Source organism: Natator depressus, chromosome 2 (assembly GCF_965152275.1).
Source record: "Natator depressus isolate rNatDep1 chromosome 2, rNatDep2.hap1, whole genome shotgun sequence".
NCBI lineage: Eukaryota > Metazoa > Chordata > Testudines > Cheloniidae > Natator > Natator depressus.
In genome coordinates this window covers 1,162,214-1,175,504 of record NC_134235.1, presented here as the reverse complement: position 1 = coordinate 1,175,504, position 13,291 = coordinate 1,162,214, and the positions used below count along the sequence as shown (strand labels likewise).

Here is a 13,291-nt window from a genome sequence, read left to right as displayed (position 1 = left end):
GCGTACATCTCCCGGCTGGCCACTCGCAGGCCGGGCAGCTGTCCACGGTTTCCAGGAAAAGCCCCTAGTGTGCCAGTCCTTCTTGAGGTCACCACCTCTTTGCCAGGGTCGAGCTGCAGACTCCTCCGCCCCTGGGACCGCTCGCTGCAATCCCCCGGGGGACCCTGTTACTGCAAAAGTCCTTCTCTCTGGTCACACACTCCCAGGGGTTAACCGCCCCCTGAAACCGTCTCTCTCTGAATCTTCAGCACGCCTGGTCCCCGTCAATCCCCCTTCGTTTTACTGTTCCCCAGTCACTTACTGCAGGAAGCGCCGTTCACGGGGTGCAGTAGATCCCACCGCTGCCACCAGTTGTCACGGAGTGTGGGGGAGTCCAGGCCCTGCACCCCTCTTCCTGGGATTCACTGAGACTCTCAGCCAGCCAGTAAAACCGAAGGTTTATTGGACAACAGGAACACAGTCCAAAACAGAGCTTGTGGGTACCCCCAGGACCCCTCAGTGAAGTCCTTCTGGGGGAGCAGGGAGCTTAGACCCCAGCCCTGGGGTTCCCTGTCTTCCTCCACCCAGCCCCAAACTGAAACTAAACCCACCGACCAGGTTCCCTGCTGCAGCCTCCGTCCACATTCCTGGGCAGAGGTGTCACCTCCCCCTCCCCCTCCTGGCTCAGGTGACAGGCTCTCAGGTCTCCCGTCCCCAGGGCACATTCCCAGGTCAACACTCCCCCCTCCCTGCTGCGTCACATCGTCACACTTGTTACTGTTAAGTTTCTCAATTAATTCCAAAACCTCCTCTAGTGACACTTCAGTCTGTGACAATTCCTCAGATTTGTCACCTACAAAAGACAGCTCTGGTTTGGGAATCTCCCTAACATCCTCAGCCGTGAAGACTGAAGCAAAGAATTCATTTAGTTTCTCTGCAATGACTTTATCGTCTTTAAGTGCTCCTTTTGTATCTCGATCGTCCAGGGGCCCCACTGGTTGTTTAGCAGGCTTCCTGCTTCTGATGTACTTAAAAAACATTTTGTTACAGTTTTTGGCTAGCCGTTCTTCAAACTCCTTTTTGGCTTTTCTTATTACATTTTTACACTTAATTTGGCAGCGTTTATGCTCCTTTCTATTTACCTCACTAGGATTTGACTTCCACTTTTTAAAAGATGCCTTTTATCTCTCACTGCTTCTTTTACATGGTTGTTAAGCCACGGTGGCTCTTTTTTAGTTCGTTTACTGTGTTTTTTAATTTGGGGTATACATTTAAGTTGGGCCTCTATTATGGTGTCTTTGAAAAGTGTCCATGCAGCTTGCAGGGATTTCCCTCTAGTCACTGTACCTTTTAATTTCTGTTTAACTAACCTCCTCATTTTTGCGTAGTTCCCCTTTCTGAAATTAAAGGCCACAGTGTCGGGCTGTTGAAGTGTTCTTCCCACCACAGGAATGTTAAATGTTGTTATATTATGGACACTGTTTCCAAGCAGTCCTGTTACAGTTACCTCTCGGACCAGATCCTGCGCCCCACTCAGGACTAGATCGAGAGTTGCCTCTCCCCTTGTGGGTTCCTGTACCAGCTGCTCCAAGAAGCAGTCATTTAAAGTATCGAGACATTTTGTCTCTGCATTTCGTCCTGAGGTGACGTGTACCCAGTCAGTATGGGGATAATTGAAATCCCCCACTATTATTGAGTTCTTTATGTTGATAGCCTCTCTAATCTCCCTTAGCATTTCATCTTCACTATCACTGTCCTGGTCAGGTGGTCGATCATAGATCCCTACTCTTATATTCTTATTAGAGCATGGAATTACTATCCATAGAGATTCTATAGAACATGTAGATTCATTTAAGATTTTTACTGCATTTGATTCTACATTTTCTTTCACATATAGTGCCACTCCCCTCCCTCCCCCCCTCGCAGGACCTGTTCTGTCCTTCTGATATATTTTGTCCCATTGATTGTCCTCACTCCACCAGATTTCTGTGATGCCTATTATATCAATATCCTCCTTTACCACGAGGCACTCTAGTTCACCCCTCTTATTATTTAGACTTCTAGCATTTGTGTACAAGCACTTTAAAAACTTGTCACTGTTTATTTGTCCTTTTCTGATGTGTCAGATTCTTTTTTATGTGAATGTTTCTCATCTGATCTGGCCCATACTTCATCCTCGTCTATCCCCTCCTCCTGACTAAAACCTAGAGAATCTCTATCAAAAGACTCTCCTCTAAGAGAAGTCTCTGTCTGATCCACGTGCTCCTCCGCAGCAATCAGCTTTCCCCCATCTCTTAGTTTAAAAACTGCTCTTCAACCTTTTTAATGTGAAGTGCCAGCAGTCTGGATCCACTTTGGTTTAGGTGGAGCCCATCCTTTCTGTATAGGTTCCCACTATCCCCAAAGTTTCCCCAGTTCCTAATAAGTCTGATGCATCCAATGAAGTGAGCTGTAGCTCACGAAAGCTGATGCTCAACTAAATTGGTTAGTCTCTAAGGTGCCACAAGTCCTCCTTTTCTTTTTGCGGATACAGACTAACACGGCTGCTACTCTGAAACCTGTTAATAAGTCTGAGGTACTCTTATGGATAACTCCATTAAATCCCTTTTCTCCTGCACAGCTTAACTCGCTGCTGAAGCCAGGCCAGAGGTCACGCTTTTCCAGACTTAAACCAATATTCTGCAGAGTTACCGCTCAGAGCGATGGTGCGCAAAGCCCTGGGACCCTCTGCAGTCACGGATGTACAACGAGCAACTGTCACCCGGGAGCCTTATGTGGCGTTGACAGGTGACACAGGGCCAGAAAGAGTTAATTAACTCCCAGACTGACCTGACCCATGGCCGAACTGTAGAGACTGGTTAGGAAGAGATGTAAATGAACAGAGCTTTGAAATGCAGCTGGCATTGTTAGAGAGTGAAGGGGAGATGTTTGCTCAGGTCTTGTGATGTCAGCAAACAAGTCTTCTCTATGGCTATGGCTTTGGTTCAAAGATCAAAAAGGGAATATTAACATTTAGGAAGACACGTGAGTGACAGAGTATTATTGTCTATATGTTTCTGAACTGTTTAATGGATAAATGACCCTGGGCTAATTGCCAGGATGTTTGAGAGAAGGAAAGTCAAGCTGATTGTTTTCTCAGGCCAAAAGCTGCTGGAAATGTATAAAAACCCTGGGACACGATCCTTCTTCATCTCAGATCTGCTTTGGGTTTCAAGAGGGGAAACCCTAAGCCATAAGGATTGAGATCCCCAGTCACTGACTGGAGTCACCCTGAACATGGCCATTGGACTATAACCTCTGGACTATTTCTAAAAGGACTTTTGGCAGCTCCAAACTCACCATCTCTGCTCTGTATCTGGACCTCAAGAAATTGAACTCAAATCTGTCTGTATATTGATCTTTCAACCAACTTTCTCTCTTTTCTTTTTCGATAAATTTTAGTTTAGTGAATAAGAATTGGCTATAAGCATGTATTCTGGGTAAGATCTGAGTTATCATTTGACCTGGGTCTGGGGCTTGGTCCTTTGGGGTCAGGAGAACCTTTTCTCTTTTACTGGGTTTTCATAACCAGTCATCCCCGTAACAAGTAGCACTGGTGGTGATACTGGGAAACTGGAGTGTCTAAGGGAATTGTTTGTGTGACTTGTGGTTAGTCAGTGGGATGAAACCAAAGTCCTCTCTGTTTGGCTGGTTTGGTTTGCCTTAATCATCAAGGAAACCCAGCCTTGGGCTGTGACTGCCCTGCTCTCAGCAATTTGTCCTGAATTGATATCTCAGTTTTGTCCTACCAAAGGCAGCACTGTCATGGTGGCGTAGTCGGCAGGATCCACAGAACCAGGTCAATTCAGCTTTGGGTCAGAGCCCCAGGCTGTCCAAATTTGAATGTTGGTATTGAGAGTTTGGTTGGTTAAAGAGCAGTTGCAATGGGTGAGCAAAGAGCATATGAGGGCCTTGGCAAAAAAGCCCTGGAAGATCTGTGTTCAGAAAAGGGGATAAGCTTTAGAAAGAAAGCTACAAATCAAGAACTGAGAGATCTGTTAATGGCCGGTGAGCAGGTGTCACGGAGTGTGGGGGAGTCCAGGCCCTGCACCCCTCTTCCTGGGATTCACTGAGACTCTCAGCCAGCCAGTAAAACCGAAGGTTTATTGGACAACAGGAACACAGTCCAAAACAGAGCTTGTGGGGACACCCAGGACCCCTCAGTGAAGTCCTTCTGGGGGAGCAGGGAGCTTAGACCCCAGCCCTGGGGTTCCCTGTGTTCCTCCACCCAGCCCCAAACTGAAACTAAACCCACCGAGCAGGTTCCCTGCTGCAGCCTCCGTCCACATTCCCCGGGCAGAGGTGTCACCTCCCCCTCCCCCTCCTGGCTCAGGTGACAGGCTCTCAGGTCTCCCGTCCCCAGGGCACATTCCCAGGTCAACACTCCCCCCTCCCTGCTGCGTCACATCGTCACATCTCTCCCCCCTTCGAGACTGAACTGAGCGGGGTCACTGTGACCAGTGACCTGGGGAAGTTCGGGGCCCCCTCTCCGGGACAGTGCATCCGCTATCAGGTTGGCACTTCCCTTCACATGGACCACGTCCATGTCGTAATCCTGCAGGAGCAGGCTCCACCTCAGGAGGTTGGCGTTGGCTCCTTTCATCTGGTGCAGCCAGGTCAGGGGAGAGTGGTCGGTGTACACGGTGAAGTGTCGCCCGAAGAGATAGGGCTCTAGTTTCTTGAGGGCCCACACCATGGCCAGGCACTCCTTCTCGATGGCCGCGTAGTGTTGCTCCCGGGGTAGCAACTTCTTGCTCAGGTACACGATGGGGTGTCTCTCCCCCTTTTCATCCTCCTGCATTAACACCGCCCCCAGTCCCGTGTCGGAGGCGTCGGTGAACACCACAAAGGGCTTGTCAAAGTCTGGGTTTGCTAGAACTGGGCCACTGACCAGAGCCTCCTTCAGCGCCCGGAAAGCCTCCTGGCACTGCTCGGTCCAGACCACCTTGTCTGGCTTCCCCTTCTTGCATAGCTCAGTGATGGGGGTGGCTATGGCGCTAAAGTGAGGCACAAACCTTCGATAGTATCCTGCCATCCCAATAAAGGCTTGGACCTGCTTTTTGGTGTGGGGAGCGGGCCAGTCTCTGATCACCTCCACCTTGGCCGGTTCCGGCTTTAGGCGGCCGCTCCCCACCCGATGGCCCAGGTAAGATACTTCAGCCATCCCCACCTTGCACTTCTCCGCTTTGACAGTCAGCCCAGCCCCCTGGAGTCGGTCCAGCACTTGTCTAACCTGGGACACGTGGTCCTCCCAGGTCTGGCTAAAGACACAGATGTCGTCAATATACGCCACGGCAAAACTCTCCATCCCCCTCAGGAGCTGGTCCACCAGGCGCTGGAAGGTGGCCGGCGCTCCCTTGAGGCCGAAAGGCAGGGTCAGAAACTCATAGAGCCCCAGAGGGGTGATAAAGGCCGATTTCAGCCGGGCATCTGCATCCAGCGGCACTTGCCAGTAGCCCTTTGTAAGGTCCATGGTGGTAAGTCACAACAAGTCACCGGGACCAGATGGCATTCACCCAAGAGTTCTGAAAGAACTCAAAAGTGAAATTGCGGAACTATTAACTATGGTTTGTGACCTGTCCTTTAAATCAGCTACTGTACCCAGTGACTGGAAGAAAGCTAATGTCACACCAATATTTAAGAAGGGCTCTAGGGGTGATCCCGGCAATTACAGACCAATAACTCTAATGTCAGTACTGGGCAAAGTAGTTGAAACAATAGTAAAGAATAAAATTGTCAGACACATAGAAGAACATGAATTGTTGCGCAAAAGTCAACATCGCTTCTGTAAAGGGAAATCAGGTCTTACTAATCTATTAGAGTTCTCTGAGGGGTCAACAAACATGTGGACAAGGTGGATCCAGTGGACATAGTGTACTTAGATTTCCAGAAAGCCTTTGACAAGGTCCCTCACCAAAGGCTCTTACGTAAATTAAGTTGTCATGGGATAAGAGGGAAGATCCTTTCATGGACTGAGAACTGGTTAAAAGACAGGGAACAAAGGGTAGGAATAAATGGTAAATTTTCAGAATGGAGAGAGGTAACTAGTGGTGGTCCCCAAGGGTCAGTCCTAGGACCAGTCCTATTCAACTTATTCATAAATGATCTGGAGAAAGGGGTAAACAGCGAGGTGGCAAAGTTTGCAGATGATACTAAACTGCTCAAGATAGTTAAGACCAAAGCAGACTGTGAAGAACTTCAGAAAGATCTCACAAAACTAAATGATTGGGCAACAAAATGGCAAATGAAATTTAATGTGGATAAATGTAGAGTAATGCACATTGGAAAAAATAACCCCAGCTATACATACAATAGGATGGGGGCTAATTTAGCGACAACTAATCAGGAGAAAGATCTTGGAGTCATCGTGGATAGTTCTCTGAAGACATCCACGCAGTGTGCAGTGGCAGTCAAAACAGCAAACGGGATGTTAGGAATCATTAAAAAAGGGATAGAGAATGAGACGGAGAATATCTTATTGCCCTTATATAAATCCATGGTACGCCCACATCTTGAATACTGCGTACAGATGTGGTCCCCTCGTCTCAAAAAAGATATACTGGCATTAGAAAAGGTTCAGAGAAGGGCAACTAAAATGATGAGGGGTTTGGAACAGGTCCCATACGAGGGGAGATTAAAGAGGCCAGGACTTTTCCGCTTGGAAAAGAGGAGATGAAGGGGGGATGTGATAGAGGTCTATAAAATCATGAGTGGGGTGTAGAAAGCGAATAAGGAAAAAGAACAGGAGGACTCGTGGCACCTTAGAGACTAACAAATTTATTTGAGCATTAGTCTCTAAGGTGCCACAAGTCCTCCTTTTCTTTTTGCAGATACAGACTAACATGGCTGCTACTCTGAAACCTGAATAAGGAAAAGTTATTTACTTGTTCCCATAATATAAGAACTAGGGGCCACCAAATGAAATTAGTGGGTAGCAGGTTTAAAACGAATAAAAGGAAGTTCTCCTTCACTCAGCGCACAGTCAACCTGTGGAACTCCTTGCCTGAGGAGGTTGTGCAGGCTAGGACTGTAAGAGGGTTTAAAAGAGAACTGGATAAATTCATGGAGGTTAAGCCCATTAATGGCTATTAGCCAGGATGGGTAAGGAATGGTGTCCCTAGCCTCTGTTTGTCAGAGAGTGGAGATGGATGGCAGGAGAGAGATCACTAGATCATTACCTGTTAGGTTCACTCCCCCTGGGGCACCTGGCATTGGCCACTGTCGGCAGACAGGACGCTGGGCTGGATGGACCTTTGGTCTGACCCAGTAGGGCTGTTCTTATGTTCTTCTGATTCCACTCTCTGTAACCCATCTCTCAAGCCTGGCCCCACAAGGGCGATATGGGGACCCCGCAGCTCCAAGCCTGGCCCCCCGAGGGCAATGTGGAGACCCCCACAGTTCCAAGCTGGGTCCCCGAGCATCATGTGGGGACTCCGCAGCTCCATGGCTGGCCCCCTGAAGGCGGTGTGGGGACCCCACACGGCCCCATTTCAACAAGCATATATTCAGTAAAAGTCACAGACAGGTCACAGGTTTCCGTGAATTTTTCTTTATTGCCCGTGACCTGGCCGTGACTTTTACTAAAAATATCTGTGACAAAATCTTAGCCTTACCCATCTCCTGGGGGTTCGCGAGCTTTTTGTCCACGAGCCACAGCCTCAGGTCGGAAGGGCACTGTTCATACAGGTGCTCCAGTACAAACAGGTCAAGCAGGTCCTCTTTAGTTTGGGCCCCCGCTGTCCACTTGCGGGCATATCCCTGCATCCTGTTGACCAGTTGTAGGTAGGTGACCTCAGGCGTTTTACGCTGACTCCGGAACCTTCTCCGGTACATCTCGGGGGTCAGCCCAAACTCACGGAGCAGGGCCTGTTTGAACAGTTCATAGTCCCCTGCCTCTGCCCCTGTCATCCGGCTGTACACCTCCACGGCTTTGGGGTCCAGTAAGGGGGTGAGGAACTGGAGCCGGTCTGCAGGGTCAACCCTGTGCAGCTCGCAGGCATTCTCAAAGGCCGTCAGGAAGCTATCGATGTCCTCCCCCTCCTTCCGCTGGGCCAGGAAGCACTTATCAAAGCTCCTTGCAGTCTTGGGTCCCCCCGCACTCACCGCAGCCGGGGCCCCACTGCTCCTCAGCCTGGCCAGCTCCAGTTCATGCTGTCTTTGTTTCTCCTTCTCCTGCTGCTCATGTTGACGTTCCCTCTCCTTCTCCTGACGTTCCCTCTCCTTCTCCTGACGCTCCCTCTCCTTCTCCTGACGTTCCCTCTCCTTCTCCTCCTGCTCATGTTGACGTTGTTTCTCCTTCTCCTCCTGCTCATGTTGACGTTGTTTCTCCTCATGTTGACGTTGTTTTTCATGATCCTCCAGCTCCCTCATTTTCCTCTCCCTCTCCCATTCCAGCCGCATCCGCTCCAGGGATGGGGAGCTCCGCTGGGAGGATCCCCTGCTGGCTGCTGGGGTCAGGGGGCCCTCGGTATTCGCTGGGCTTCCCACAACCCCTCCCCCAGGCATAGGTAGGAAGGGTCTCGGGGTGTCCTGGGCAGCAGTCTGACCCCTCCCAGCCTGGTCAGGCCCCAGGGCCCACGCTGCGTCCGCCGGGCGGCTTCCCTCAGGGACAGGGGTCGGGTCATCCAAGCGATCCCTCTCCTCCAGCTGGGCAATCAGCTGTTCCTTGGTGGACCTCCCGACGCGCAGCCCCCTCTGCCTGCACAGCTCCACCAGGTCGCTCTTAAGGCGTTTAGCGTACATCTCCCGGCTGGCCACTTGCAGGCCGGGCAGCTGTCCACGGTTTCCAGGAAAAGCCCCTAGTGTGCCAGTCCTTCTTGAGGTCACCACCTCTTTGCCAGGGTCGAGCTGCAGACTCCTCCGCCCCTGGGACCGCTCGCTGCAATCCCCTGGGGGACCCTGTTACTGCAAAAGTCCTTCTCTCTGGTGACACACTCCCAGGGGTTAACCGCCCCCTGAAACCGTCTCTCTCTGAATCTTCAGCACGCCTGGTCCCCGTCAATCCCCCTTCGTTTTACTGTTCCCCAGTCACTTACTGCAGGAAGCGCCGTTCACGGGGTGCAGTAGATCCCACCGCTGCCACCAGTTGTCACGGAGTGTGGGGGAGTCCAGGCCCTGCACCCCTCTTCCTGGGATTCACTGAGACTCTCAGCCAGCCAGTAAAACCGAAGGTTTATTGGACAACAGGAACACAGTCCAAAACAGAGCTTGTGGGGACACCCAGGACCCCTCAGTGAAGTCCTTCTGGGGGAGCAGGGAGCTTAGACCCCAGCCCTGGGGTTCCCTGTGTTCCTCCACCCAGCCCCAAACTGAAACTAAACCCACCGAGCAGGCTCCCTGCTGCAGCCTCCATCCACATTCCTGGGCAGAGGTGTCACCTCCCCCTCCCCCTCCTGGCTCAGGTGACAGGCTCTCAGGTCTCCCGTCCCCAGGGCACATTCCCAGGTCAACACTCCCCCCTCCCTGCTGCGTCACATCGTCACAGCAGGAGGCAGGAGCACAGCCCTTACCTGAGGCTGCAGAAGCTGCAGTAGCAATTAGATTGCAAAAAGCAGCAAGTAACCTGCAACTTGAGCATGAACAGAAACTAGCAGACAGTCGATTGCTGGAAAAGCAAAAGAACGGCTGAATCAAAGAAAGAAGCCAAAGAAAGAATGGCTGAATTAGAAAGAGAAGTGGCTGAAAGAGAGGAAGGGGCGCATGAAAGACACACGGAGCGTTTAGCTGCTGAGGAAAGGGCTCGCCAGCTTCAGGTATTGGAAGAGCAGAGAAGGTCCTTGCCACCCGGTGCTCCGCTTCCCCGCCATAACGAAAGGAACTGGGAAAGGATCTGTCCCCTTGACAAAGATACTGAAGACCTAGAGGAGGCTTTGTCTACCTTCCAACGTCTGTGCGCTCTGCACGGGATCCCAGATGAGCAGCAAATGCCTGTCCTGCTGACCAGACTGACTGGAAAAGCCAGGGAAGTATTCAGTGAATTAAGGGAACAAGAAGCCTTGGATTACGTGCTGTGTAAAGATTCTGTGCTGAGGCGATTCAGGGTCACCCCTGAGTCTTACAGGGTTAAGTTTAGAAAGTTTAAGATGTCCAATGATGGTACTGTTGTAGAATGTGCTCATAAGCTGATGGGTTTTGTTAAAAAGTGGGTTGTGGGAGCAAAGGCGCATGGGAGTTTTGAAAACCTGCTGGAGTTAATAACTTTGGAGCAGTTCTTAGACATCGTGCCTGACCATGTGAGAGCAGCTGTGTGTGATTAGGACCCTGAGTCAGTCCTACGGGCTGCGGAAATTGCGGAATATACTCAAAACAGGTCTCGGGAAGGGTGTAAACCCCAGGGGAAAATTAATCACCATCCTCCCCAGTTCAAGAGGAGGGAAGGATTTAAAAGTAAACCTGGCCCTTATTCTTATAGAGGAGCCCAGGGGGGCCCAGAGGGTAGGAGCTCTGACCTCAAGAATAAACCGGTTACATGCTATCACTGTGGTGTGCTTGGCCACATGAGACCAGATTGCCCGACCCTGAAGAGCAGCCCAAAGCCAGCAGCCCCAAAAGCCACGGTGAATGCCAGCTCCATTACTCTGAGCCCCCAGGCTGACCCAAGCCACAACAGACCACCTTGAGTCCCGGGGCAAGCCCGGCAGCGGCTAATGCCAGCCCCAGTCTCCAGTGGCATGGGAGGAGGTGACGAGCTCGCCAGTTATGTCAGGACTGAGGCATGGCAGGGGAGTGAGAGGTTTATGATGGAGGCAAAGGTCAATGGGGTTGAATGCACGGGGTGGCGAGATTCTGGCTCTGATGTGACTCTAGCTAAGGCACATCTGGTGAAGCCAGAGGACCTGTTGCCAGGGGTGTATGTGACGGCAGTGGCTCGATCTGAATACTCTGCGGACCCGCCGATGGCTAGAATCCACCCGGAGTGGGATGGCCATAAAGGGGATGTGAAGGCAGCTGTCCTGGATTAAATTGCAGCTGACGTTTTGGTAGGAAATAACCTACTGGAGGTGCCTGGCCACGTTAGTGTGGTAACCAGGTCACAGAGAGAGTTTGGGCCTGGGGCTTGGTCCTTTGGGATCGAGGGAACCTTTTTTCTTTTACTGGGGTGTTGGGTTTCATAACCATTCGTCCCCATAACGAGGGGCACTGGTGGGGATACTGGGAAACTGGGGTGTCTAAGGGAATTGCTTGTGTGACCTGTGGTTAGCCAGTGGGGTGAGACCGAAGTCCTCTCTGGCTGGCTGGTTGGGTTTGCCTTGGGGTGCACGGGAACCCCAGCTGGGGCTGGGGCTGCCCTGCTCGAAGCAGTTTGTCCTGAATTGGCGCTCTCCGTTGCGTCCCGCCAAAGGCAGCATCTTCACACCTGGGTCTCTAGAACAGCAGCAAAGCCAAGGGCACAGTCTGCAAATCCGCGGGACTGGCCTCTAGCGCTCCCTGCTCTGGGCGTGCCAATAGTTTCCTCAGCAGATGGTGGTAGGAATAGACAACAGCCAAGCTCCAACGCCAGCCTCTTGCTGCAGGTCGGCCGTGTCGGCCTTCTTCACAGGCCTGGGGCCCAGTCCCACAGACAGTCGGCATCAATGAGATCTGAAACCGGCTGGGTCAGCCACTGAGCTGGAGAAATGAGAATTAGGCTTTCATGTTTCCTGGGAGGCCTACAAATGGCCTTTGGGACGTGTGTCTCTAGGGTACGTACCCTTCGTTTGAGCGCCAGGCCCCTCAGGCTGGAGGAATCACTGTGAGGAATCACTGCATCCTATGAAGTCACGAAAGCTCGTGCTCAAATAAATTGGTTAGTCTCTAAGGTGCCACAAGTCCTCCTTTTCTTTTTGCGGATACAGACTAACACGGCTCTTACTCGGAAACCTGTGAGGAAGTGGGAATTTTTGGTACTATGGTTTATCAATCTTATGTGTGCCTCAGTTTCCCCCATACTTGGTATTGCTACCCAGTGGGGGAGAAAGGATTAAGTTTGTGCTCAGGGCAGACCAAGACAATGTGTGTGTGTGTGTGTCTGTGTCTGTGTGTGTCTATGTGTGTGCGCCTGTGGCTGTGTCTCTGTGGCTCTGTGTGTGTGTGTGTCTGTGTGTGTTTGTGTCTCTGTGTGTGTATGTCTCTGTGTGTGCCACCGTGTGCTGCCCAGCTCTCTGAGTGGCCTGAATGGGTCGTTAAAAAGACTGGCCGAGGCCAAGCTCTCTTGATGGGCAATCCGAGAGGATGGACAGCCCGGTTGCTGGGAGCTGGACCCCCAGCCACCGAGGATTCCCCACCTCTCAGCAGGGCAGAGGAGGAAGCCCAGCGGGAGAAGGAAGCACTGGGAGGTGGGAGCTGTGGGCTGTGGAAGAGGCTTGGGGCTCTCACCTGGGGACTAACAGAGGAAGGAAGTCAGAGCCAGACAGAGCCTGACCATGGAGTTCACGGCAGCTTGGCGGGACCAGGCTGGACCGTGCTGCGACCTTTCTGGCTCTGTGTTACCCTCCGGCCTGCCAGGGCCGTGTTCCACTGGGCTAATAACTCCGACTCCAGTTCTGCTTGCGCTGTCACTGCAAATACTGGCTGGGCCCATGGGTCCCTGCAGTGTCCAGGTCTCCATCAGGCGTCTGGCTCAGCGGGATGGGCTGAGCAGAGCACAAGGGGTGAGGCAGGGGGGCTGGAGCCCGGTAGCTCAGTCTGGGAGGCGGTGGGGCTGTGTGACCTACCCTGAAAGAAGTGTGAGCCCCACTGGGGGTCTGGCATGCTAAAGGGGTTCTGCCAATAGATTGTTTGAAAGCTGGGGCACCAAGAATCATAGAATATCAGGGCTGGAAGGGACCTCAGGAGGTCATCTAGTCCAACCCCCTGCTCAAAGCAGGACCAATTCCCAACTAAATTATCCCAGCCAGGGCTTTGTCAAGCCCGACCTTAAAAACCTCTAGGGAAGGAGATTCGACCACCTCCCTAGGGAACCCATTCCAGTTCTTCACCAACCTCCGAGTGAAATAGTGTTTCCTAATATCCAACCTAGACCTCCCCCCCTGCAACCTGAGACCATTACTCCTCGTTCCGTCTTCTGCCACCACTGAGAACAGTCTAGATCCATCCTCTTTGGAACCCCCTTTCAGGTAGTTGAAGGCTGCTATCAAATCCCCCCTCATTCTTCTCTTCTGCAGACTAAACAATCCCAGTTCCCTCAGCCTCTCCTCATAAGTCATGTGAGCCCCCTAATCATTTTTGTTGCCCTCCGCTGGACGTTTTCCAATTTTTCCACATCCTTCTTGTAGTGTGGGGCCCAAAACAGGAC

General features: G+C 51.7%; 1 protein-coding gene across 1 annotated transcript in view; it reads left to right on the top strand.

The window, feature by feature from the left end:
- LOC141981990 (microtubule-actin cross-linking factor 1, isoforms 6/7-like) overlaps nt 1-13,291 on the top strand; it is a 161,935-nt gene that overhangs the window by 20,206 nt on the left and 128,438 nt on the right. The gene's annotated exons all lie outside the window — the stretch shown is intronic.